The sequence below is a fragment of the Anabrus simplex genome, chromosome 1 (assembly GCF_040414725.1).
Source record: "Anabrus simplex isolate iqAnaSimp1 chromosome 1, ASM4041472v1, whole genome shotgun sequence".
Lineage (NCBI taxonomy): Eukaryota > Metazoa > Arthropoda > Insecta > Orthoptera > Tettigoniidae > Anabrus > Anabrus simplex.
In genome coordinates this window covers 589100372-589127869 of record NC_090265.1, presented here as the reverse complement: position 1 = coordinate 589127869, position 27498 = coordinate 589100372, and the positions used below count along the sequence as shown (strand labels likewise).

The 27498-nt window shown below is 39.8% G+C and overlaps 1 protein-coding gene across 1 annotated transcript in view; it reads right to left on the bottom strand.

Moving 5' to 3' along the window:
- LOC136857164 (sodium-coupled monocarboxylate transporter 2) overlaps window positions 1-17735 on the bottom strand; it is a 106745-nt gene extending 89010 nt beyond the window's left edge. Inside the window, exon 1 of the mRNA XM_067135595.2 lies at window positions 17610-17735. The gene's annotated coding sequence lies outside the window, so the exon portion shown is untranslated. The remainder of the gene's footprint in view (window positions 1-17609) is intronic.
- Window positions 17736-27498: the final 9763 nt, after the last annotated feature.

The window sequence follows — 27498 nt, the reverse complement described above, 5'->3', positions numbered from 1 at the left end:
GGACGACATCCCGATATCCTTCGTCGTTACCTTGATAGATGTAGTACTGCCAATTTTAACCCACATATGTAACTCGTGTCTTTCGGAAGGCTACTTCCCAACTGTTTGGAAGGATGCCTTAATTTTCCCAGTACCAAAAAAATCTCTAGCAAATTCTCCATCTGACTATCGACCTGTCTGTATACTTTCTTCACTTTCGAAAGTCTTAGAAAAACTCATGCATGAACAACTGCTCCAATATTTGATGCACCATTCGTTACTTGATCACCTGCAATCTGGATTTAAAAAAGGACATAGTACATCTACTGCTCTTCTAAAAATTACGGATGACGTAAGAAAAGCAATGGATGAACGTAAAGTGACCGTGCTCATTCTCCTAGACTTCAGCAGTGCTTTTGACACTATCAGTACGGACATATTAATAGCGAAATTGCATTCCTTCCATCTTAGCCACGCTGCTCTCAAATTGTTCGCTTCCTACCTCCATAACCGACGACAGTGTGTTGTCATGAATGATAAGAGAACGGAGTGGAAGTACAAAGTTAATGGTGTGCCACAAGGTTCTATACTCGGCCCCCTGTTATTTATTTTATATTTGAATGACATCTCTTCTAAGTTGAAAAACTGCAACTACCATCTCTATGCCGACGACCTTCAAATTTACTGCCACACAAAAGTGAATGACATAAATGCAGCTATTGAAAATATGAACCGAAACTTAGAGCAGATCAGCTGTTATGCAGCTGAGAATTCTCTCTCCATCAACCCAACGAAAACACAAGCTATCATATTAGGGCAGAGAAAACTGCTTGCCCATCTACACAGTCTACAAATTCCAGTCATTCAACTAAATGGCGTTGCTATCCCACTCTGTAAATCAGTAAAAAGCCTTGGAGTCACTATAAATGAAACTTTAAACTGGGATGAGCATGTCACTAACGTATGCAGGAAAGTTCACTCATCACTTCATCCCCTTAAGATTCACCAGACCGTATTACCTCTCAACTTTAAAATAAAACTGGTTCAAACATTGATACTTCCAATTTTTAACTATTGTGATGTTGTGTTGCTGGATGCTACCAGTGAACAAAATAGGAAATTGCAGAGAGCTTTAAACTCCTGCATTAGATTTATCTTTTCATTGAATTTTGCCTCGCATGTATCCCCTTTTTATGCACGACTTTCTTGGTTAAAAGTAGAGCAGCAGAGGAATCACCATGTATCAACCCTTATCTATCGACTCTTGACTGAAAATATACCTGAATATCTCTCCAGTAATTTCCGTTTTCTATCCTCCTTTCATGACCGTGACACGCGATCTGGGTCAACAATTGCAATACCTCCACATCATACATCTGCCTTCAGTAATTCTTTCCTTGTGTCGGGCGCTAGAATATGGAATGCTTTAACCCCTGAAATTAGAAATTGTTCCTCATTAATTACCTTCAAAAGACAGTCTAAAGATTTCCTCTTGAATACGTAGGCTATATCATGTAGTTATGTGTGAATATGTGAGTGAATGTCTGGAGTAAATAGTTCCCAAAAGTGTACATAAATTACTGTTATTTTTTATGAATTCCACCTAGAGTAGTTAATATTGAATTTATTTATTATTTTTCTAATTTTAGACTTAGGATGTAATCTTTTAGTATTAGACTATATTAAGTTATATTAATATTATATTATATACACTGTGTTAAGTTAGAATATTAAGTTTGGATTCAGTATTAAGCCGCATAAGGTGGTTAAGTGTAAGAGAGGGCCAAGAGCCCTAACTTCGCCACAAATAAAGACATCAATAAATAAATAAATAAATAAATAAATAAATAAATAAATAAATAAATAAATAAATAAATAAATAAATAAATAAATAAATAAATAAATAAATAATTAAATAGTGTTCACCCTCTATTAATTCCCATTCAATTGGCATGGGGGTGATTATGATTTCCTAAAACTCTAAGTTATACTTTATTTTTTGGAACTTAATATTTCGCCATCTAGTCACCCTCTGTAGTATAGGCTTAGCCTCTGTAACGTCGGGCCATAAGTCCATGTAGGATTTAAGTATATTTCAAAAGGAGTGCCAGTTTTTCGCCTCCTAGCATTTTGTTCATGGCTGATTCTCTTACACCTTCTCGTTTGTACATTTAGGCCATTTAGAATGGGCATTCATTACCCCTGGTTAAATTCTAGTTATTTATAGAAAAGTGTGGATCAGACTGTAGAGAAGAAATGACAGTAAATACTGTTTTTGAAGTTTATCTACTGTAAAATTTGGATATGAAACTTAGATGTATCCACAATGACACACACAAAATGCTTTCAGTTATGTCTGTCTGTTAGGTCATCAGCCCAGAGGCTGGTTGGATCCTCAAATAGCACCACCAAAGGTTATGCGGTTATAAGGAAACCGCAAAAACCAATGGCAGCACCAAAATGAGGCGTACTAGGCAAGACGAGGAGTGAGATAGTTTGCCATTGCTTTCCTCACTGGGTCAGAAAGTGCTATTGCAGCACGACTGACCCTATGAGCAACACCTTTCATAACACTCAGATGCACTAGCCGTGCTCTGAATGTCATTACTTAGCACCACCCATACCCCAGCAGCTTCCATATTGTCACAGCCATGGATGAGACTGGGACTTTGGTGAAAGCTACACTTTATTCTGGCCTGTGCCAGTTATGTACACTGTTTTATTTACAAGTTATTTACACATATTCTACACACATGCACTAATAAACTGCCATCTTGAAACAAAACACTTCTACGGAGAAGTAGAAGAAGGAGACTCCCACAGTAGCATGTCAACGTACTACCAATTAATTCACATACTCAATTAATGATTTGTACTCACAACTCTTGATAAACAACAACTCAACTTTACCCTCAAGACTGCCTCTTTATATACGTTGCCTGGCCAGGCTAGAAGAATATGACAACAATATGTTTTCTCGTAATTTTGAGAGTCTTCAATAGCCTATTTACAACGTAAGGAATTTTCTACACAATTCCAGTTGCACATTGCGTTGTTCCAGACTATTACGGTGTGTTGCACAATATTGCATTGGATTACACATCATATATACAGGTAATAATAAATTATAAACTATTTATTACGTGTTCTTAAATTAAATAAACTCATATTAATGTATTCATACCGCAGATGTTTCATGACATAACCTCACAAATGATACGACCACGATTTATACCAAATAAAGTTCGTACACAACTACGTAAATGAGTATAATACTAATAGATGTAAACAACTTCATAGCCACACCTCACAAATAATAATAATAATAATAATAATAATAATAATAATAATAATAATAATAATAATAATAATAATAATAATAATAATAATAATAGATATTTCCATTATTTACCCGTGGGTTAGGGAATATTGTTTCCAAGTTACACTGGTCTATTACACTTGCATCAACTTGTGCCCTTGAGAGACTGGGTTGTAGTAAATTTTGGAGCTCAGTCTCCTAAAGTGTAATTAAGTGGAGCAATTATGGTCTTTGAAATAGTGGTTTTTTTTGCTAGTGGCTTTACGTCGCACCGACACAGATAGGTCTTATGACGACGATGGGATAGGAAAGGCCTAGGAGTTGGAAGGAAGTGGCTGTGGCCTTAATTAACGTACAGCCCCAGCATTTGCCTGGTGTGAAAATGGGAAACCACGGAAAACCGTATTCAGGGCTGCCAGCAGTGGGATTCGAACTCACTCTCTCCCGGATGCAGACTCACAGTCGCGTGCCCCTAACTGCACGGCTAACTCGCCCGGTCTGAAATAGTGTAACTTTAGAAGTACAACGCTCTTTCTTTGTAAATTGTTGTGCCAATAATTTTCCCTATTTAAATGATTTTGGACTTATAGTCCGACCTTGTTATACGAGCTGACGAGCTCCTGGACTGTTATTGTTGTTGATTATTCAAATTATCTATCAAATTTTAAAACCAGAAAAAAAGGAAAGAAATAAAATATCAGAATTTAGTGTTTTAAATTATGCTCTCATCTTTTCTCTGTCCACTTATTCACGCCCCCGCCTTCTTACACCTCTGCGTTCCACGAAATCCCCGGAACAGTTATTATTATTATTATTATTATTATTATTATTATTATTATTAACAGCTATGTAAGTTTGATACTCTGATATGATAAGCACAAGTACCTATTTTTTCGTGCAATTCATTTTTAACTTATTTGTTTTGTATTATGTACTTACCGTGAGTACAATGAAATTTCCATGTTCTTTGAAATCATTTAAGAAAAGACTAGAAAAACAACTGATAGGGACAGCTCTAAATGCAGATCATTGATGATTCTGTGTACAGAATATTTTTTATCTAATTCTATATACTTATTTAATGGAGTTGTCATTGTGGACGAAAGGCTTTGTAACATCAAAACTTGACGTGAAGAGGAGGCTGCAGGAGAAACCTGAACAGGAAGCTAGATGACGCATAGGAAAGCAGTTCATTGAAAGAAGACCAGATGGCAGCAGCAAGCACTGAATATTGTTGCTGCTGTCTTTTCAGTTACATACTGCACAGATGTTTGTTTGTTTGTTATTGACTTTACGTCGCACCGACACAGATAGGTCTTATGGCGACGATGAGGCAGGAAGGGGCTAGGAGTGGGAAGGAAGCGGCCGTGGCCTTAATTAAGGTACAGCCCCAGCATTTGCCTGGTGTGAAAATGGGAAACCACGGAAAACCATCTTCAGGGCTGCCGACGGTGGGGTTCGAACCCATGATCTCCCGAATACTGGATACTGGCCGCACTTAAGCAACTGCAGCTATCGAGCTCGGTCTGCACAGATGTGATAATGACTCCCATGTGTCGTGAATCGGATCACTGTATCGATTCATTAACATGAACAGAATCAAATGAATCGATTCAGTAAAATGAATCGAATATCTCATCACTAATTGGTAATAGACAAGACACACTGGCTCAGATATCATCCAAGCTTTTGCCTGGAGGAGAAGTGGGAAACCACGGAAAACCACTTCTAGGATGGCTGAAGAGGGAATAGACAACCTCCCCCCCCCCCTCTACTCAGTTGACCTCCCAAGTCTGAGTACACCCCGTTCCAGCCCTCGTACCACTTTTCAAATTTCGTGGCAGAGCCGATGTGCCAGCTAATCACGCTAACCACTACACCACGGAGGCGGACATTATAGATATATATTACAATTTGCTTTACGTCGCACCGACATACATAGGTCTTATGGCGATGATTGGGTAGGAAAGGGCTAGGAATGGGAAGGAAGCGACCGTGGCCTAAAAGTACAGCCCCAGCATTTTCCTGGTGTGAAAATGAGAAACCACGGAAAACCATCTCCAGGGTTGCCGACAATAATAATAATAATAATAATAATAATAATAATAATAATAATAATAATAATAATAATAATAAAAACTACTAATTACAGACTATGTAAACAGGCCCATTTTAGTGTTTCATAGTGCAGAGCAATAATTACTGTGTAGTAGAGTAACACTCAGCCTACACCAAAAACGAGTACCATGTATCAGGCAAAGGCGGCCTGGCGTAGAGCTAACCACTCTACCCCATGAAGTGCAAAGGTTACGGATAGTGGATGCCTTTACCTTCCATAGCTGCCAGGGCATTCATGGCCTGTACGGAGATGACTTTGGTTTGCTCTGCTTTGCTAGTAGATCAATAATTAACCAATGTTTGGGAAAATGATGATTACCAATAATCGTTTCCTTTGAATTTATTATACAGTTACGATCGTTCAAGAGGAGATTATTACGTTATCTAAAGCAGGGTCAGGATATTTCATAACATTTGCTTTTCTTGTTGGATAACGAACTGTATTTATGGGATATTAAAAAGGGAATGGATGTTCAACTCTCACGCTTTAACATGTGTATAGTAATGTTGTCTATGTAGACAGCATTACCAGTTAAGTATTTTTTCATGGAAATCGGTATCATGTCTTACCAAGCTCCTTATTTAATCCTGTGTAATTCAGAGAAGAGTCATCAGCAAATAATACTATCATTCCTCTTAGATTTACTAAGGCCATATCTTCACTGTACTTAAAAATAAAAAAAATACATTCTGTAAAGCATTACGTAACAGGAAGGGTATTATTATTATTATTATTATTATTATTATTATTATTATTATTATTATTATTATTATTATTATCATTAAAGGCCACAGTAATAAGGGCGATAAAAGGAAACTTCATGGGCACATTAGCATTCTAAAACCTAGAAAGAAAGAAAAAAAAAAACATTTATCCTCTCATTTTCGTTAGGTACTTTTCGTCATTCATTTATTCATTTATTCAAAATATAATTACTCATAGACCTCTGATTGACATCCTGGCTGATATTGCCAAGTAATTCAACCCTGTTCAAAGCATTTGTCAGATAAGGGTACTTTATCGTATACATCTCGTAGTTGGAAGGAACTGGTCATTTTGCTCTATTTAGCCCCTGACTTAGTACGCTTCTTTAGCAGTCCCATGGGTTTTATTGGAGGGTCCTATGGCCAAGAGCGATTGTAAATCCTGGGTTGGTATCCTGTTGTTCTAGCGCAGGGCCTCTCAAATGCACAAAATCTCACGCGTGCAAACCAAGGCGCAGAGGCTCCGTACACTGTGCATCGGTCCGACTCGGCTAAACTCGGCTTGACTCGGATGGTGTAGTGTGCTGAGAGCGACGAAGCGTTCAGTGACAGTCGGCGTGTTTATCTGTGAAATAGATAAGCGCAAGACAACAACATAATAATGGAGCAACCTGTTTCGAAGAAAGCAAAGACTTCCGAAAGTCCATTTCAATCGAACTGGGAACATTCGTATTTTTTCTCAGTCGAGACGATAAATCGAAACGTTTAACCTGTGGGACAATAATTACGTGATCATTAGAAATGTATGTTTTTCAATACAAAGGCTTTGCTCAAATTCTACGAGAATTTGTCGAAGGAAGATTTTCCTAAGCTGCATCGAGAAGCAGCTAAGATTATTTCTATGTTCGGTTCCACATGCATATGTGAAAGTTTTTTTCTTTTTTGACTTTTACGAAAACTAGTTTGCGTGCGAGTACTTCTTATTGTAATTTAAAGAACGCTCTCAGAATTGCTGTCAGCCGATCCCTTCTTCCAGGCATTACTGGTATAATTACGAAGGAAAAGGAAAAGAAGAGCTAGAGAAAATAAATTGTCTGCTCAAACCGAATTGAAAGAAGAGTTTTTTAACACTGGTGAAAATGAAATGGCGTATGGCTTTAGTGCCGGGAGTGTCCAAGCAAGAACAAGTTCGGCTCGCCAGACGCAGGTCTTTTGATTCGACACCCGTAGGCGACATCGGGTCGTGATGAGGATGAAATGGTGATGAGAACATATACACCCAGTCCCCGTGCCAGCGAAATTAACCAATTATGGTTAAAATTCCTGACCCTGCCGGGAATCGAACCCGGGACCACTGTGACCAAAGGCCAGCACACTAACCTTAACACCGGTAACATTGTCCCATACAACAGAGTGTCTACGCTCACCACACGTAAGCATTTCGTAGTGACGGGAGAATCAGCGGGGAAGGTGAAGGAGGGGGAGCCAGGTCGAACGGGTGAGACAAATGTAGCGAAAGAGGAGTGGAGCTTTGTACTCTGATCAACCTAGTGAATTGATCTCCCTCACCTTGCGCCGTGCAACGCACCGGTGCATGCACCCTGAGAGGCCCTGTAATTTAGCGAAAGATAAAACAAAACTGAGCGATATGGTAGCTGGAAACGTTGAAAAGGGGATGGTTTAACAGTGTCAGCCAGACATTTTCGAAGAAAGATTGGGTAGATCTGTTTGGTTACATACGTCGTCAATAGATGCTAATAGTTTAGTTGCATCTTCATTGCCATTTATGAACATGAGTCACTCCGTTCGATGTTGGACAGCGCTCACTGGTCGGATGCCAGGCAGTGAGGCCAGTTCGTAGAACGGATCGTATCATTGAAATATTCACCGCTCGAAGTTCACGGCTTCTAAACCCTTGAAGAATACGATAGATGAATCCTATCGTATCCTAAAGACTTAAGATCTAGTATCCTTTCCACTTCAAGTTGCTAGAAAAGTGTATTCCCAGCATTCTCAGTGAATTGCACGTAGGTGGAATTTTGCCACACAGTGTGAAATGGCGTATGGCTTTTAGTGCCGGGAGTGTCCGAGAACTACTTTGGCTCGCCACGTGCAGGTCTTTTGATTTGATGCCCGTAAGCAAGCGACCTGCGCGTCGTGATGAGGATGAAATGATGATGAAGACGACACATACACCCAACCCCCGTGCCAGCGACATTAACCAATGATGGTTAAAATTCCCAACCCTGCTGGGAATCAAACCCGGGACCCGAAGGAGCTGGACCGCCACACAGTGAAGGGCCATGTGTAGAAGGCTGTCTGGTCCTACTTAGTCTTATTTATTTACTTTTGTTCACATTCAGAGTCATCTTATTTACATAGCACAATACTGCAACACCACCCAGATCTGTCTGCAGTGTTTTGACGTGTTCGTCTATTCTTGTTGCTGTTGGGTCATCAGTTCATGGATTGCTTTGGTGCAGATCTCTTAAGCAACCCTATCCTGTTTTAACTTTTTCATTTTTACGTAACCCACTACATATTACATCTCATCTTCATCATCATCATCATCATCTGTTTACCCTCCAGGGTCGGCTTTTTCCCTCGCACTCAGCGAGGGATCCCACCTCTACCGCCTCAAGGGCAGTGTCCTGGAGCTTCAGACTCTTGGTCGGAGGATACAACTGGGGAGAATGACCAGTACCTCGCCCAGGCGGCCTCACCTGCTATGCTGAACAGGGGCCTTGTGCAGGGATGGGAAAATTGGAAGGGATAGACAAGGAAGAGGGAAGGAAGCGGCCGCGGCCTTAAGTTAGGTACCATCCCGGCATTTGCCTGGAGGAGAAGTGGGAAACCACGGAAAACCACTTCCAGGATGGCCGAGGTGGGAATCGAACCCACCTCTACTCAGTTGACCTTCCGAGGCTGAGTGGACCCCGTTCCAGCCCTCGTACCACTTTTCAAATTTCGTGGCATAGCCGGGAATCGAACCCGGGCCTCTGGGGGTGGCAGCTAATCACGCTAACCACTACACCACAGAGGCGGACACATCCTACATCTACTCTAATAGATTTGTCAAGTTTATGCCTTGGTCTACCGTTCTTACCGTATACACTTCCCTCGCCGAGCGAGTTGGCCGTGAGGTTAGGGGCGCGCAGCTGTGAGCTTGCATTCGGGAGAGAGTGTGTTCGAAACCCACAGTCGGCAGGCGTGAAAATTGTTTTCCGTGGTTTCCCATGTTTACACCTCAATTAAGGCCACGACAACGTTCTTCCCACTCCTAGCCCTTTCCTATCCCATCGTTTGCCATAAGACCTATCTGTGACATTGCAAAATACAGCAACTTGTAGAAAAAAGCACGTTCCTCAAAAAACAAGTCCTAGGTGTCTTAAGATGTGTTCTGTCATTCTATCCCTTCTTCTCGTCAAATTTAGCCAAATCAATTTTCTCTCACCAATTCGATTTAGTATCTCATCATTAGTGATTCGATCTGCCCATCTCACATTCAGCATTCTTCTGTAACACCACATTTCAAAAGCTTCCATTCTCGTTCTTTCTTTCTTTTCTTTTCTTTTCTTTTCTTTCTTTCTTTCTTTCTTTCTTTCTTTCTTTCTTCGCTACTTATTCTCCATGTTTCACCTCCATACAGTGTCACACTCCAGACGAAAGTCTCGAAAAAATTTTCTAATTCATATATATCAGTGTTGGAAGTGAGCAAATTTCTTTTCTTAAGAAAGGCCTTCCTTGCTTGTGCTAGTTTGCATCTTATGTCCTCCTTACTTCTTCCAATGCCGGGCTGAGTGGCTCAGACGGTTGAGGCGCTGGCCTTCTAACACCAACTTGACAGGTTCGATCCTGGTTCAGTCCGGTGGTATTTGAAGGTGCTCAAATACGTCAGCCTTATGTCGGTAGATTTACTGGCAAGTAAAATAAATCCTGCGGGACGAAATTCCGGCACCTCGGCGTCTCCGAAAACCGAGAAGTAATTATTATTATTATTATTATTATTATTATTATTATTATTATTATTATTATTATTATTATTATTATTATTATTATTATTATTTCCGGGGATTCTGTGGAACGCAGAGGTGAAAGAAGGTGCGGGCATGAATGTGTGGATATATGAAAGGCGGAAGGTTAATTTAAAACTTTCAAATTTATAATAATATTTCTTCCTCCTTTTTTTTTTCTTTTTCTTTTCGACCTTTACACTTTGCTTAAGCAAATATCAAAATCAGGTACAAAGTTTAGTTCGTGAGTTTGAATAACAATGTTAGAAAAATCTCGAATAATGAGATCTTTCCTTATCCGTCTCAGAAGTATCAACTTTACTTACAGATATTTAACAAAAAGCAACAAGATATCTACATTCCTACTATACAAATATACAAGTCTATTATACAATCACAGATAGAGCAACAATATTCGAGAGCTAGATGATGCTTGCCCAGTATTGGGCGACGTCAATAGCATTGGTGGAGGCTGCAATCAATATAACAACCATTTAACAACCTGAGCTTGAAGCTCCCTAGTTACAACTTTAACAAGAGCACTGCTGCTCCCTTCAACCCACACTCCAGGAGACGGATCTCCAAATTTGACATCAGAAAGAAGAGCGTCTTTACTCTACACATTTTCTCTTTAGGAGACTATTCTCCAAAATTTTCACGTTTCAGACCTATCAAAGGCACAACCTACTTTTAACAAAACAAACAGTATGCACTGTCTTGTATGCTCAACAGTCTAATTTACCTTAAAAAGAAATCAAAGAAGTTGACTTTAACAGAGGTAACAAGTATCAATTCTACGTGGCCGTTGTTAAAAATAAAAGGTTAAATTTACTGGTCGAAAATCAAAATGTTAGGAGGGGAATTCTTGCACTCCTTGAAACTCACACGAAAATAATTAAAACCCTATTTGGGCTCATAGTCCGATTATACAGAGGCTAGACCTATACTACGGAGATGACTAGATCAGTTTAAGTTTTATGAAAACATAGTCACCTCAATATCAAGTTAGAGGGGAATACAAGTGGTACTACTCTTTATTCCCTTGGTTAGACTAGAGTCCTCAGACGTATTTGAAATTTACATTGAGAAAATAAAAGTTACATTACAAAAAATTTGAAACCTTCCTCTCAAACTATCTTTCTGAGACTATTACATGTTTACACATAGTCTGCCATTACCTTGAGCTGGTGGACCTCCCGGAGATGGACGAGGCAACCCTTCCCCATGACTCCGTTACGAACACGCTCTAAACCTCTTGACTGGAGCGATCACATAGACAATATGGCCCGAAATATCCCAGCTTTTATAGCGGAGAGGAAGTTTCCAGATTTCTCTGGGCCGAAACCCTGACACACCCCCAATTTTCAGTGGACAATCAAATAAATAACCAAAAATCTGATGGTTATTTAAATAAATGATCAAAATTTATTATTGGCTGAAATATATGTATTTTTTTGCTAGTTGCTTTACGTCGCACCGACACAGATAGGTCTTACGGCGACGATGGGACAGGGAAGGGCTAGGAGTGGGAAGGAAGCGGCCGTGGCCTTAATTAAGGTACAGCTCCAGCATTTGCCTGGTGTGAAAATGGGAAACCACGGAAAACCATTTTCAGGGCTGCCGACAGTGGGGTTCGAACCCACAATCTCCCGAATACTGGATACTGTCCGCACTTAAGCGACTGCAGCTATCGAGCTCGGTGGCTGAAATATTAAGTTGGCGACAAGAGATAGAAGGGTCGATAACTTTAAAGCACCAAAAACAATTTACAAACAGTTCAGTTTTACCAACTAATGAATACCAAATTTATCTTGAATTTTAATTGTCCGTCCATTCATCAGAGGGAGTACCTAGGCTGACAGTAGAGACCTCTGCCGAAAAACGTTCAAACTACTTCCGATTGCAGTTTCAAAGTTTATGATATAACTTGCCTTCTAAAAGGAGCTCTTTTAAATGAGCGGGGTGGGTGTACCTCCGGTACAATTATTATTATTATTATTATTATTATTATTATTATTATTATTATTATTATTATTATTATTATTATTATTATTATTACTACTACTACTACTACTTCTGCCATCGTTAGTTATTCTACTACCCAAATAACAATATTAAGTTACTTCCTTTAAGACTTCATTTCTTAATCTAATATTTCCTGCATCACCCCAATTCGTTCGACTGCCCTCCATTACTTTTTAAAAATATTTATTCATTTTCATCTTGTACTCTTCACCAAGACTGTGTCCATACCATTCGGCTATTTCTGCAGTCTTCTGCAGAATCAGATTCAATAACAATATCATCGGCGAATCACAGAGTTTTGATTTCCTCTCTTGGATTGTGAATGAAAATACACAGCCTGTTTCCAGTCATTGGACCGGGTCAGGAATTGAATGAATGAAGCCCCATCTAGCGGCGAGGATAGGAATTGTGCCGGCTGCCGAAGCCTCTCGCACTCCTCTCGGGGCAATGATTAATGACTAACAGATGAAATGAAATTTTAATGCAGAGTGTTGCTGGAAAGAAAGATGACTGGGAAAACCGGAGTACCCGGAAAAAACCTGTCCTGCCTCCGCTTTGTCCAGCACAAATCTCACGTGGAGTCACCGAGGGCTATGAAAAGTCCAGTAATCCAGAAAGAAAGGAGTGAGGCAGGGGTGTAGTTTGTCCCCTCTCCGTTTCAACAGGCAGTAAAGGAAATCAAAGAAGAATATGGAAAGGGACTCACAATCCAAGAAAGCCTCCGTGGCTCAGACGGCAGCGCGCCGGCCTCTCATCGCTGGGTTCCGTGGTTCAAATCCCGGTCACTCCATGTGAGATTTATGCTGGACAAAGCGGAGGCGGGACAGGTTTTTCTCTAGGTATTCCGGTTTTCCCTGTCATCTTTCATACCAGCAACACTCTCCAATATCATTTCATTTCATCTATCAGTCATTAATCATTACCCCAGAGGAGTACGACAGGTTTCGGCAGCCGGCACAATTCTAATCCTCGCCGCTAGATGGGGGCTTCATTCATTCCATTCCTGAGGCGCTCAAATGACTAGAAAGAGGCTGTGGATTTTCATAGAGTGTCTGTTGAGTAGTAGAGAAAGCCAAACCCAGGAGAATGATGGGTGTGAAAGGATAATATAGAGTATAATGCGTTTAGCCCTCTAAAGAGCTCGCAGAACCATTATTTAACACTGGTCTTCCTATTCTTCTTATCTTCCCAAAACTTCCTCATCCTTTCACTATGGGCTTGTCTTCTCTCTTGTGTCCAAGCATTTTTGAGTTTCAAGTTCCTGGCTGCTGGGTTCTTGGATGTGAACTTATGTGAACTGATTTTCTGTCTGAATGTGGTCCGTGTAGTTGTCAGTGGGTCAATATTCATTTCTTTGTTATTTTAAGTTCCATGCTTTTTACTTGTCCCGTTTATCCGTTCAGAGTTTTGGTATAAAAATGGCGTCAACACATAAAACCTTTTACCCGTATATAACATACTATCATCCATTTTATTTTATTAAACATTCAAAGTCATACCTGCCTCTACGACCCTTCCGAGTGCCTCATGAACCTTGGTGCGAATTTTGGTACTGATCTGTGGATGCGTGTAGATTTGTATAACGAATGAACAAACTTACTTTTAGACATGATGTAGGCTTTTGGGCTTATGCCGGGTCAAGAAAACAAGGTGAAACTCTTTATGTTTCGCAGAGAACTTTGCTCCATCACTGAGAATCTGATGTGAAAATTACGCATATACGGAATTAGTCAAGCTTTATTTGCCGAACTAGATACACTGAAGACAAATAAGTCTCCTGGAAAAGTAATAGCGCAGAGCTATGATGGTTCGAATGTGATAAGTGGGTCCCCTGGGAAAGTAATAGCTCAGAGCTATGATGGTTCGAATGTGATAAGTGGGCTCCCTGGGAAAGTAATAGCTCAGAACTATGACGGTTCGAATGTGATAAGTGGGCTCCCTGGGAAAGTAATAGCTCAGAGGTATGATGGTTCGAATGTGATAAGTGGGCCTCCTGGAAAAGTAATAGCTCAGAACTATGATGGTTCGAATGTGATAAGTGGGCTCCCTGGGAAAGTAATAGCTCAGAGGTATGATGGTTCGAATGTGATAAGTGGGCCTCCTGGAAAAGTAATAGCTCAGAACTATGATGGTTCGAATGTGATAAGTGGGCTCCCTGGGAAAGTAATAGCTCAGAGGTATGATGGTTCGAATGTGATAAGTGGGCCTCCTGGAAAAGTAATAGCTCAGAGGTATGATGGTTCGAATATGATAAGTGGGCTCCCTGGGAAAGTAATAGCTCAGAGGTATGATGGTTCGAATGCGATAAGCGGGCCCCCTGGGAAAGTAATAGCTCAGAGGTATGATGGTTCGAATGCGATAAGCGGGCCCCTGGGAAAGTAATAGCTCAGAGCTATGATGGTTCGAATGTGATAAGCGGGCAACACACAGGTGTACAGACAAGAATGAAGGATGTATAAAAATGCGCACTTTGTTCATTGTTACGCCCACCAATTGAACATGATTATCGAGCGTTGTGCAACCCACAACAAGCAAGTGAAATGATTTTTTAAAGTAGTAATTTAGAAGGACTTTCCACGTTTTTCTCCAAATCTTCCAAACAAGGTGAAACTCGTTACGTTTCGCAGAGACGCGGAGCGAGATTCTCTTGACACGGCATAAGTCCAAAAGCCTATATCATGTCTACAAGTACGGGCCGTGAAAGCATCAGTGTTGAACTTACTTTTGATTGTATAGATATAGAAGAAGATATGGTCTAAGCAGAGAGCCGAATGGCCGAGGGGACATGTGATAATGTTTCAACCTCACTACACACATGCCTGCAGTGGTTGTCCTCTTGATCCTGCCGTGCAAGCTTCGTACTGCCATCATTTTTATGCTTTCGATCCACTCAGATGTTGAAAGGCCAGATTTTTCAATATATCTTGGTTATTATGGATATTTGTGCCTTTCTTCGGTGGATGACTCAATTTCAGTCTTTATTGCTGAGTTCTTCTCTGATAGCTTTGCTGCTGATAGGTGCAGTTTCTTGTGTTATCTTCAAGTTATTTCCCAACATCAGTAGTAAGATGGCGATGCTGGCAAAGAAATTGTCAGACATTGAGATGCGTAGTGTGATCAGATTTTTACGTTTAAATAACACCTCAACACCAGAAAACGTCGAAAAAACCGAGAGACGTTGTTGAGAACAGGCGTCGTACTGCCGCACGATAATAGAATACCACACAGTTAACAGCATACGACCTACTGCCACGCTACTATTAGGAGTTACTATACATCGCTTTAGGCGAAGCAATATGGAACGGTATGATGTATCGGGAAATATAGCATATTTTTGCTTTACAGTACAGGGTCAAAATACCCACCGCTACGTCATATCGAATCTCAAAATATTCTGGATACAGGCTACTTGTACATTTGTATATTTTCAAAAAAATATTTAAAATACTTGTTCAAGGCGATCTTATTTCTCTTTTCTGCAGCATCTTCACTTTTATCTATATTGTTCACTAGTGAAATGATTTTAAGGTGCAGCATCTTCGCTTTTATCTATATTGTTCACTAGTGAAAGGATTTTAAGGTGCAGCACCTTTCCAAATATAGGCCTATAGCTATTTTCATACCGATAGGCCAATATATGCATTTGGGGATATGAAGAAGCGAAATAAACACAATTTGTTGCACCTTTTGCACCTTTTTTTGTGAGATTACTACATGTTGCCACCTTTTCCCTTCTATTTCATGTATCAACACCTCCCCCCCACACACACACACTTTTATCTGCGGTTTTTTTTTTAGATTATACAGAATAGGTTTTCTCTTCTTCAACACATTTGCTTGGGCGAAAACTTTGATAGAATCGAATGCTTAATTTGTGCCCTAGACTTAACAGTCATCAGGCAGGCCCAACAATTACTCAACAACAAAGACCTAGAGTTGGAACATTTTGCAGCGCATGGCTACAAGTATTTGCCTGATGTGATTCAGAGTTTGGAAGAAGTTGATGAGTGTTTGGGAGAACGTTGATGAATTTGCTGAAGACAAATTCGAATAACATTTGAAGAAACTCCCTTTACGAGTGTTGACACGATATGCTCCATTGGTTTCTGTAGATGTCGAGTGGAGTCTCTCTCTCTCTCTCTCTTTCTCTCTCTCTCTCTATATATATATATATATAAGAAACTACCGAGCTCAAAATGCCAGCGACTTACTGTCAAAAACATTGAAATGTTGTGTACAGTCCAATACAACAAGTTTATTAATAATTCGAATCCAATAAATGGGATAAGGAAGGTTCGTGTAATTGGTTTAAACCTTAATAACGTGATTTCATCAACACCTTTTTTGAACCTTTTTGTATGTACTGTATTTTCAGAACCTTTTTTCCACCCTTTTCTGACAATACTTTCCACCTTAAAATCCTTTCCCTATTGATCACGTACGGATTTTGATAGTAAAACTGTACATCCGAACGTGGTCAGTTCGCTTAGAAGTCTGGCTGAAAACCGGAAACTTAGATTAGTTGAGAGTTAGTGAGGCATCTCATCTAAGTTCGGTAGCCAAGAATGATCACAAATCGGAAAATTTGTTTGAGGATATAAAGTTTTAACTGAAGGATGTCCAGCGGAAACCAGCATGACACGTGGTGACTGCAGTGTAAGTAACTTGTGTGAAATCTTCCAACAAACCAAGAAACGAAAACACATTAATGATTTGAGGAAATTCATTAACACAAACAATAACAACAACAACAACAACAACAACAACAAAAACCAACTTGGGGACTTAACTGCAAGTTATTCATACAATTCCTATTTCTACATTTGAATGCGAGAGGTCTTTCACTGGAATGAATGGAGTAGTGACGAAGTAGCGACTATACTTAAGAGAGTTTATGAGGGATCCTAAAGTAAGGTGAGTACCAGCAAAGAATTTAACTCATTTAAAGCAGTGTTAACTGTAACACCCAATCCTGACCTGGTATAGACTGATATCCAACTTTTTGGACCATTGCAGATCAATCTAGGTGGAAGGGAATTGGGAATCAACAGTGAAGTTCAGCCACCTATCGTGCCCTAATGTCATACTCTTGAAACTTGACTTTTCTGTTCCGAGATAGATGTCTTGTGAACTGTTAAAAGGATTCACTTTGACAAGTATCGGGACTGTGAGTTAAAGTAATCTGCATAAAGTCAATACTATGTATTTTACCTGTACATAGGGTTCGTTAATGCATGCAGTCTTGTTACCTTTAACGTCTGAATTGCAAGCAATTGTTGCCTCAAGAGAAGATTCCCGTATGACAGGTAACTTGAATGAATGAATTAATTAATTAATTTAAAAAAAACATTCCTCAAATAAAATATTTTAAGGAGATAAAATAAATCTCATTATACTATACAGCCCTACCAATATTAAATTTTATTCATTCATTAGAAAATGGACCTTACCTGGTGCAGGTGTCTCTCGCTGATAACAGTGACTGTGACACTGAGGAAGATTACATTTAAATGAGATGGAAAATTACAAGGCCATGCCATACGTAGAACACCACTTCTTCTAGTCTTTATCAAAATGATTTATAGTACTACTCTTCGTAACAAGGACCTTTAAGGTAACTAGTTCATACCTTTACATACCAGCAGCTAAATCTTACAAGAACGTCGTCTGTGTTAAGTCAACATGCTGGGCGTCGGTTGCCTTTACACGTTCAGTCTAAGACAAGCCTGATGCCATTGTAGAGGGCAAGGTGACCGTGACTCGTTAACAATATACCCGCCCTTGACGGGTTAGTTTTTTTTAAATATTTGCAAGAGTAATGCACTATAATCTAGCGGAGATGAGTGGTGCTAAGAGAAACAGAGCACACCACAAATTACAGTAGTCAACGTAATGTTAACGTTGTCCACAGGGATCAAGAAAGGTCTGCCTTAGCTTCTACTTTCTCCCGTCATATTTTCTAACGCCCCCCACCCCCATCAGTGATGTCTACCTTCTTGACGATATTAATCCATCTGAGGCCTACGGAGTTTGTCATGTTTCTACACTTCCATATTTTTTTCCTCACGCGTTCTTCCAGTGAACGTTTCATTATGTTTTCTGTCTGATTTCCACAGTCATCTTCATCACCTTTCTAAAGAGCTGATGATCACATGGTTTTGCACATTATAGAAACAGTAACGACATCATCCACCACCATCGTCAGTTAACTCGTCATTACCTCTGAACAATATATCCATGTCAGTGATGCTCACCATTGGGGTCTTAGAAAAACAAATCGTTAGTATCTCCGTTATCATTGCTGAATGAAAACCTACAACCTGTTTTCCAGTCAGTGACCGGGTCAGGGATGGAATGAATGAAGCCCTCAACTTGCGGCGAGGATAGGAATTGTGCCGGCTGCCGAAGCGTGTCGCACTCCTCTGGGGCAATGATTGATGACTGACAGGTGAAATGAAATGATAGTGGAGAGTGTTTCTGGAATAAAAGATGACGGAAAACTGGAGTACCCGGAGAAAAACCTGCCCCACCTCCGCTTTCTCCATGGAATGACCGGGATTTGAACCACGAAACCCAGCGGCGAGAGGCCGATGCGCTGCTGCATGAGCCACGGAGGCTATTCCGTTTTCATTGCTCCCATGACAAAAGTTTATCGGTAGTAAAAACTCAAATTTGCATTTTTATTATGTACAGTTCTTCTATTAAGTCAGTATGAACGGAGAAGTGTAACATCTCTTTTGAGCCCCTTAATATTGCTACGTCACCATAAAGTAACCAATTAATAATAATAATAATAATAATAATAATAATAATAATAATAATAATAATAATAATAATAATAATAATAATAATAATAATAATAATAATAATAATAATAATAATGTCCGCCTCTGTGGTATAGTGGCTAGCTGCCACCCCTGGAGGCCCGAGTTCGATTCCCGGCTCCACCATGAAATTTGAAAAGTGGTACGAGGGCTGGAAGGGGGTCCGCTCAGCCTCGGGAGGTCAACTGAGTAGAGGGGGGTCGATTCCCACCTCAGCCATCCTGGAAGTGATTTTTCGTGGTTTCCCCACTTCTCCTCGAGGCAAATGCTGGGATGGTACCTAACTTAAGGCCACAGCCGTTTCCTTCCCTCTTCCTTGTCTATCCCTTTCAATCCCCCGCAAGGTCCCTGTTCAGCATAGCAGGTGAGCCCGCCTGGGCGAGTTGCTGGTCATTCTCCCCAGTTGTATCCCCCGACTCAATGTCTCACGCTCCAGGACACTGCCCTTGAGGCGGCAGAGGTGGGATCCCTCGCTGAGTCCGAGCGAAAAACCAACCCTGGAGGGTAAGCAGATTAAGAAAGAAAGAAAGAAAGAAAGAAAGAAAGAAAGAAAGAAAGAAAGAAAGAAAGAAAGAAAGAAATAATAATAATAATAATAATAATAATAATAATAATAATAATAATAATAATAATAATAATAAATAATAATAATAATAATACTAATAATAATAATAATAATAATAATAATAATAATAATAATAATAATAATAATAATGATGTTTCTGCTTTTACATCCCACTAACAATCGAATAATATACCTAGCGTGGAGCACAGCCCAGCCAACCCTGAACGTAAATACTGAGTGTAGGGTTAAACCCTTTACCGTTATTAAACACTCATAAACTTAAAAGACTACACTAATGTATTACATTGCGGTTGCCTGAGCTTCCAGATTTTATTTACATTTTCAGGATTTCAATGTTGTTTATACATAGCAAAGTTCATAGTTACGGCCAAAGAACTTCCTTATGCAAAGTCCGGCCCAAGCACAGTTTCGTTATATAGGTGCGGCCTTGTGATACTAAGTCTGCTGCCCTCTGTAAAAAGCTATCTGAGTGCGTTCTGGAGAGACACCAGCAGCTGACAGTGAACTCTGAGTTTCAAGAAATTGTGTTCTGTCGTATTCCTGTGCTGTCATAACAAACAAACAAACAAACAAACAAACAAACAAACAAACAAACAAACAAACAAACAAACAAACAAACAAACAAACAGGTGAAACCTACTTTCGACTTTTACATACCTAATCCGATATAAGAATCAAGTATGAGGCAACCAGACAAAATTACAGTTACAACAGTAGATCCTAGATGGATCGAGGTTCCGTGTAATTCGAGCCGGTCTTAGGAAAATTTGTATTTTACAAGTAATCCCGTTTATAAGTTTCTTTTCGTTCAATCAATCAATCAATCAATCAATCAATCAATCAATCAATCAATCAATCAATCAATCAATCAATCAATCAATCAATCAATCACCATTGATCTGCATTTAGGGCAGCCTCCCAGGTGGCAGATTCCCTATCTGTTGTTTTCTTAGCTTTTTCGAAAATAATTGTAAAGAAATTGGAAATGTATTAAACATCTCCTTTGGTAAGTTATTCCAATCTCTAACTCCACTTCCTATAAAAGAATATTTGTTCTCTTGAATTCCAACTTTATCTTTATATTGTGATATTTCCTACTTTTAAAGACACCACTCAAACTTATTCGTCTACTAACGTCATTCCACGCATATCTCCACTTACAGCTCAGAACATACCACTTAGTCGAGCAGCTCGTCTCCTTCCTCCCAAGTCTTCCGAGCCCAAACTTTCGAATCACTACTATTTTGTCGGAAATCACCCAGAACAAATCGAGCTGCTTTTCTTTGGATTTTTTCCAGTTCTCTAATAAGTAATCGTAGTGAGGGTTCCACTTACTAGAACTATACTCTAATTGGGGTCTTACTAGAGACTTCTATGCCCTCTCCTTGACATCCTTACTACAATCCCTAAATACGCCCATAACCATGCACAGAGATCTATACCTTTTATTTACAATCCCATTTATGTGATTACCCCATTGAAGATCTTTCCTTATATTAACACCTAGGTATTTACAATGATCCCCATAAGGAACTATCACCCCATCAACGCAGTAATTAACATTGAAAGGACTTACCCTGTTAGTGAAACTCACAACTTGACTTTTAACCGCGTTTATCAACATGCTATTGCCTGCTGTCCATCTCACAACACTGTCGAGGTCTTTTTGCAGTTGCTCACAATATTGTAACTTACTTTTTTACTCTATGCAGAATAACATAATCTGCACAATGCCTTCCGTTCTTTTCTCGTATCATTTATATATGCGTAAAGAACTGGAATCAGAGATAAAGCTTTTGGCGGATGATGTTGCTCTGTACGAACATAAAGAACCATGTCCGCACACCACTACTACAGATTGACGGGTAACTTGAAGCTACATTTTAAGAAGTCCATCCACATGCTGCTTCTTTGTTCGTCCCTTTACTAATAGAAGTCGTACGTCTGTCAGTACTGTAATGCGGGCATCTGTCCGTTACTCGTAACCTTGATCGATGTTTCAATCGTTGTGAGTGAACCCCAAGAAGTAGCTGATTCGTTTCAATGGTGACCCGCAGTTAGGACTGGCAGTGTTAGACCCTGCATTGTAGGGTACGAAATTGGAAAGAAATTGTGCTGGCGGGGGGAGGGGGGGAATGATCATAGTGCATAACTACTAGTGTTTATTTCAGGTAATACCCGGCGGGGGAGGGCAGGGTGCGAAATCGCGGGAGGGAAGAAAGGGCTTTTTCCCCTTCGACGATTTTATCTCAAAGGTTCCTCCCCACTAAAATTGCTTGGGGAGGGGGTGGCGCGGTATTCTTTCATTACAAAATAACGAGGAAAACGTAGAACACATATATTACTGAAATAATGTTTTACTGTGCATATTTTCATAAAAACATCACCAATAATAGGCGCCTAGTTCGGAGTGCCTACTGGTTACTAATACTTTTATTGAACTGTATAGTGACTAACGGCAATTAGTGACTAATTGCCTACAAGGAATAACTTTCCAATGTTTATCATTCTTGTTATAAGTACAGAATTCAAACAAAGAAATTTAAAAAATTACATTTCTTGGGGGAAGGGTGTAATTTACTTACAGGGGAATTATATAACCCCTCCCCCTGAATGCGAAAAATCATTCAATGGAATGAATGAAGTAATGACGAAGTAGAGAGTGACTGTACATGGGAGAATTTATGGGGGATCCTATAGTAAGGTGAGTAAAATCAAATAATTTATCCCTGCTAAATCACTGGTACTGGAACACCCTATCCTGATCTGTTACAGAATGGTATCCAACTTTTGGGACTATTTGAGAAGAATCTGGATCTAGGTAGAGGAGAATTTGGAACCAACGTGTTATTTAACGCATACAGTATCATTTAAAATTGTCATTTCGTCAAACGGTTCCAGATAAATGAATAATTTTGTCACCAGCCCCCACCCCAGTCAAAATCCCTTAGGGGTATATTGTTTTAAGGCCACTTCTTATTTAAAATCTAACACATCGAATGTTGTGTATATAGAAGGCAGCACCAATTACTCTGAGGATAATCGAAATGAAACCTCCTTTGATTTTTATTGTACCGGGAGGTACACCTCTACGCCGCACATTTAAATCTTGCTCCAATTAAAACTCCTCTACAGGAGAAACACGGAACTTGAAACTAGACCTATTTAAACGTTTCCTCTGAAGATGTCACTACCATAATTTTGTGATTATGAAGTTGCCAGTACTGAGTGAATTTCAACTTGTTTTTGTTTTCCGTTCATCAAGAAATTTGGACATTCTCTCAGAGAGGTCACTACAAAAACTATGATCATGCACCCTGGTGCGAAGTGAAGGAATTTTATTTGAATAAATTTTGTATTCATAAGTTTTTTCCTTTACTAAATTTCGGTCATTCATTTTTGGGTTGGCAATATTTATCCTTCTTTCCGCCTGTTTTGAATGTAACCAATCAAGAATTTCTGTAATTAATTTCCAACCAATCACGTATTTCTTCTTCGATTTTGAGTGCAAACTTTGTATCCTCCAATAAAATTCTGTGGGTGTGTCTTGATTATTCATGAAAGGTCTCGAACTTTCCCCGAGGGTTTATAAACTGCGGATTTTCACGGCTCTTGGCCACTTGATCAACATCTAACTAAGTGTGTGTATGTGAAGCAAGATTCGGGAGGTGCCACTTTCATCAGGCAGCAGGTCTTCAGAAAGGTAATGGCCGTTTAACCTCTTTATTTCTTGCTAGCTCCGCAGTTTAACCCGAGGGATAGGTCCGAAACTTTAACGATGTAACCTACTTATCTGTAATGTAATTTTCTGCCGGCTTATGTAAATATCTTTAACTGTAAATCGGGGACAGAGAGTGCTGTACCCTCTCGAGCTCCCCTTCACATTAGTTTGAGGTGACTACGTTTGTAACTGGTCTTTTCCTTTTCCGTAATGTCTTAAATTATTCTTATACGAGTCACCTCCATAATTTGGGAATAGCCCCTGTTTCATCGGCCGAGTGCCTTTTATGTTTTAGAATAAGTATCTAGGAGTTCAAGTACACGCCTCCATTCATTTTGGTATTTCGGGCCATTTACTTAACCTGTTCTTTTTCTAAGGCCCAGTAGGTTGGGTACAAGATACCCCCGTGTCATGTTTGTAAGTTGTGCCTTGATGGAAATTAATTGTAAAGTCTGGTATTGCCTTTAAGAGCCTTGAAAAACTAAGAGCGTGTCAGCTCTTTTTCAAGTGTTGTAAAGGTTCCTCTGGGAGGCTTGACATTGACATTTTGGGAGCATGTGCTCCAGGCATTAGGGGATTTCTGCCCTTAAGTAAGGTTATTAGGTTGAGCATGTAGCTCAGGAAGTGTAAAGTGAAGGCTTGAAGCCCAAGTTCTGTTTATGCCACCAATCTTGTCTTTCCTAGACTTGTTTTTTTACCTTGTTACTTGTTGTTTGTTTTAAAAAGGGAGAGAAAAAATATAATCTTGTTACAGTTTTAAATTAACTTTGATTTGGTAGTTAGACCCATTCCCCCCGGCACCTTCTTTCACCTCTGCTGATCCACTAACCACGGTAACATTTATTATGTGTATTAGGCTGGTGGAAATTTGATTAGTAATTTGAGAGTTTTAAATCTTTCAAAATATAGACATTCAGTGTGAACAAGAATACGTAGGTACCATTGAAGGTATAGAGTCTCGAAAATGTTTCTTCCAGTTGTGTATTAAGTTTAAGATTATTTCAGTTAAACTCCTCAGTTTTACAAATGTGGGGCTTGTTTCCAAAATGTATCAAATCCATCTCAACATATTTAACAGGAAATTAAGGAAACAAACATTGCGAAGTTCATACAATTAAATTGATATTGATAATTCATCCCTTACGTGCTGTTACTCCTAAGAATCATACTTACATAAGCCACTAAGATACTCGCTCGTTATTATGCCATTTATCAATTAATAAGATGGATTTTGTATTTTTTGCAAGCAATTTGGGATTTACTGGCGTGAAAATGTCAATTTCAGGAATAGTTACAACTCAAAACCAGATTAAACCGTAACTCTAATTTATTGGATTACTTAAGTATACTACACTGTGATACACATGTTACCGTATCCAAAACAAATATGATCTGACCTTACATACATTGAAAAAGAACAATACAAAACTATCAGAATCAACTTTCCGGAGCCTGTATTTGCTTTTCATGCACAGTAAAAACATCACTCAGTCATAATAAAAAACAGAAACATTTTCATCGTCCTTTCCTTCTACTTCATCAGCTGTGTTGCAGTCTAGAACGCATTTGTAAATTGGCAACTGATTTTAATCTTCGTACCCCATTGCTGCTAACAGTGCCACCATATCTGTCTATTTTAGCCTCTTAAACTAGACTTCTTTTAGTCTTCCTACTATCCTGTCATACCTCAAACAGATGCTGGATTATAAGCAGCATGAAGTCCAACCGTACCCGACTTTGTCTCAATTGTTATCATATTACCTTCAATCATTTTGAACGTCTTTGTTTTTGGCACTGAATAATTTGGTGTCTCTTGCCAGTTCAATAATTTAAAATGAGGTCGTAGAACTTGAACTAATCTCATAGTTGCAAAAGATTCACCACATTTCTCAGGTAATAAGACAGTTTTATTTTCCTTACCTTTTTCTCCACATTGCCAAAGGACCTATCAGCAGGCATGTAACTGTGACTACCGACAGGAAAGATCCACTAAATATGTAAATCATACAGGGGGCAGGGGTTACACAGAACATGATTAACATACAATAGTTTTTATACTGTGAGCCACAACTATCACAAAACACTCTAATGACTTTGGTATTGTTTGCATCAAAGTATGGTTTCAGAAAGGAATTGAAAGCATGCCATACACAATAACTAATTTCTGTAGGACCTCTACCACGTTTACACTCAAACCATCTGTAAGAGAGTTAGTAATTATTGCAGTATGGAAAATTGAATACACATTACAAGAACGCACTGATATTAAACTATGATTCTGCACACGTTTATTGCACTTAAATTACAGATTCCTTAACATGAGACACAATTACACACACATGCCGCCATTTTTCTTATTTTTTTCACAGAGATTATATACATCCTCCCACCTTGCAATTTTAAAAGTAACACAAAATTGCAACCTTTTCCAGTTTCCTCACAAGTTCAGTCTGTCAGGTATTTTCACACAACGCCCCGATCTTGTAGTTGTACATATCTTCCCTCCAACCTCAGACACCTCGGAATCTTTTGGCTGGACGTTCAATGAAGAATCAGGTTCCACAAGCAGTGGCTTCATTGTTGCACACACCTCCAAAGGATAAAGCCGCTGAAGTGGCCTAATCCTTTCACCATGAGCAGTCCTTACCTTTGCCACTCTTACGTTGCCATCTGCTCCTGGGTAGGTTTCTAACACCAGACCGAGGGGCCAGTTGAATTTCTTCACCCCATCTGACTCGATCAGCACAATCTCTCCCACCTGTAGAGTTCCCGGCTTCTGCACCCTCTGATGGACCAGCATGGCCAAATATTCATTGCGGAAACGCTGACGGAAGTCATCTCGGAGCTTCTGAAGATATCTCAGCCTTCTGTTCAGGCTGCGGGTATCCATTTCATCCAAGTCTACGACATCATTTCTTGGTAGACCTTGCACAAACATAGCTGGAGTCAATGGGTTCAGTGTCTCTGCCGTGTCTTCTATGAAGATCAATGGTCTAGAGTTTAATGTCGCTTCACAGTCACACAGTATGGTTTCCAACTCTTCAAAACTTACAACCTTTCTGCCTAGGATTCTTCGCAGGAGTTCTTTTACCATGCGGATTAATCTCTCCCACCATCCCCCCCACCATGGTGCGGCCGGAGGGTTGAAGATCCACTTGATTTTCTGTATGCAGGACATAGCAATTATTTCCTGCCAATTCAGTTGTTTCAGGCTGCTGCTCGCACCTACAAAGTTGGTGCCGTTGTCAGTGTATATGACCTGTACTCTTCCTCGTCTGGCAATAAATCTTCTCAAGGCCATCATGAAGCACTCTGTGGATAGGGACCTGGCAAGCTCAAGGTGCACTGCTCGGTAGACAGCGCACGTGAATAGTACAATCCATACCTTATCTCCCGAACTCAGGTATAAGGGACCTGCCATATCAAGGCCAGTCACTTCAAATGCCGCTGCACATCTAACGCGGTCTTTCGGTAATGGTGCAGAAGGGGGTTCCACTGGTTTGCTTTGATATCGTCTACAAATTACACATTTCCTCACTATGTTCCGTACTAATCTCTTGATGCCAATAATCCAGAACCTTTCCCTGATGTTGGCGATCATTATCTGGCATCCAGCATGCTGCATTTGACAGTGTTTCTCAAATACCATTCGATGGATTATGATGTCTTCCTGTGGTAGGAGTATTGGGTGCTTGAATTCCTCTGGTTCATCGCTAAGCAATAATCTTGTTCTGACTCTAATCAGCCTATGTTGGTCTTTGAATGTCTGGAGTGCCTTCGGGATTTTGGATTCATCATCTCTGAAGTGCTCTAACTGGATGCATTGTAACAACGTTATTTCAGCTTTCTCTACTTCTTCATAGTGAAGTTCTCCTGTCCTCTTGCTCGAACTGGCACAATTATGTCGAAATCTCAGTATCCAAGCAATCATTCTTAGAATCTTCACATAACTGGAAAAATAATGGAGATCATCACTGAAACTTGAGTTGCCGCTGGAAACAGTGCACAAAGTCGTCTTCTTTCTTTCTTTATTCACATCTTGTTCTGGAGCAAGTATCTCTAATTGTGGCCACTGTCCTTTCTCTTCCTGAAGCCATGCAGGACCTTCCCACCATCGGCTGAGGAACAAAACCTTTGCATCGCACCCCCTGGAAGGCAAGTCGGCCGGGTTGAGAGTACCAGAAATGTAATACCATTCATCTGGAGAA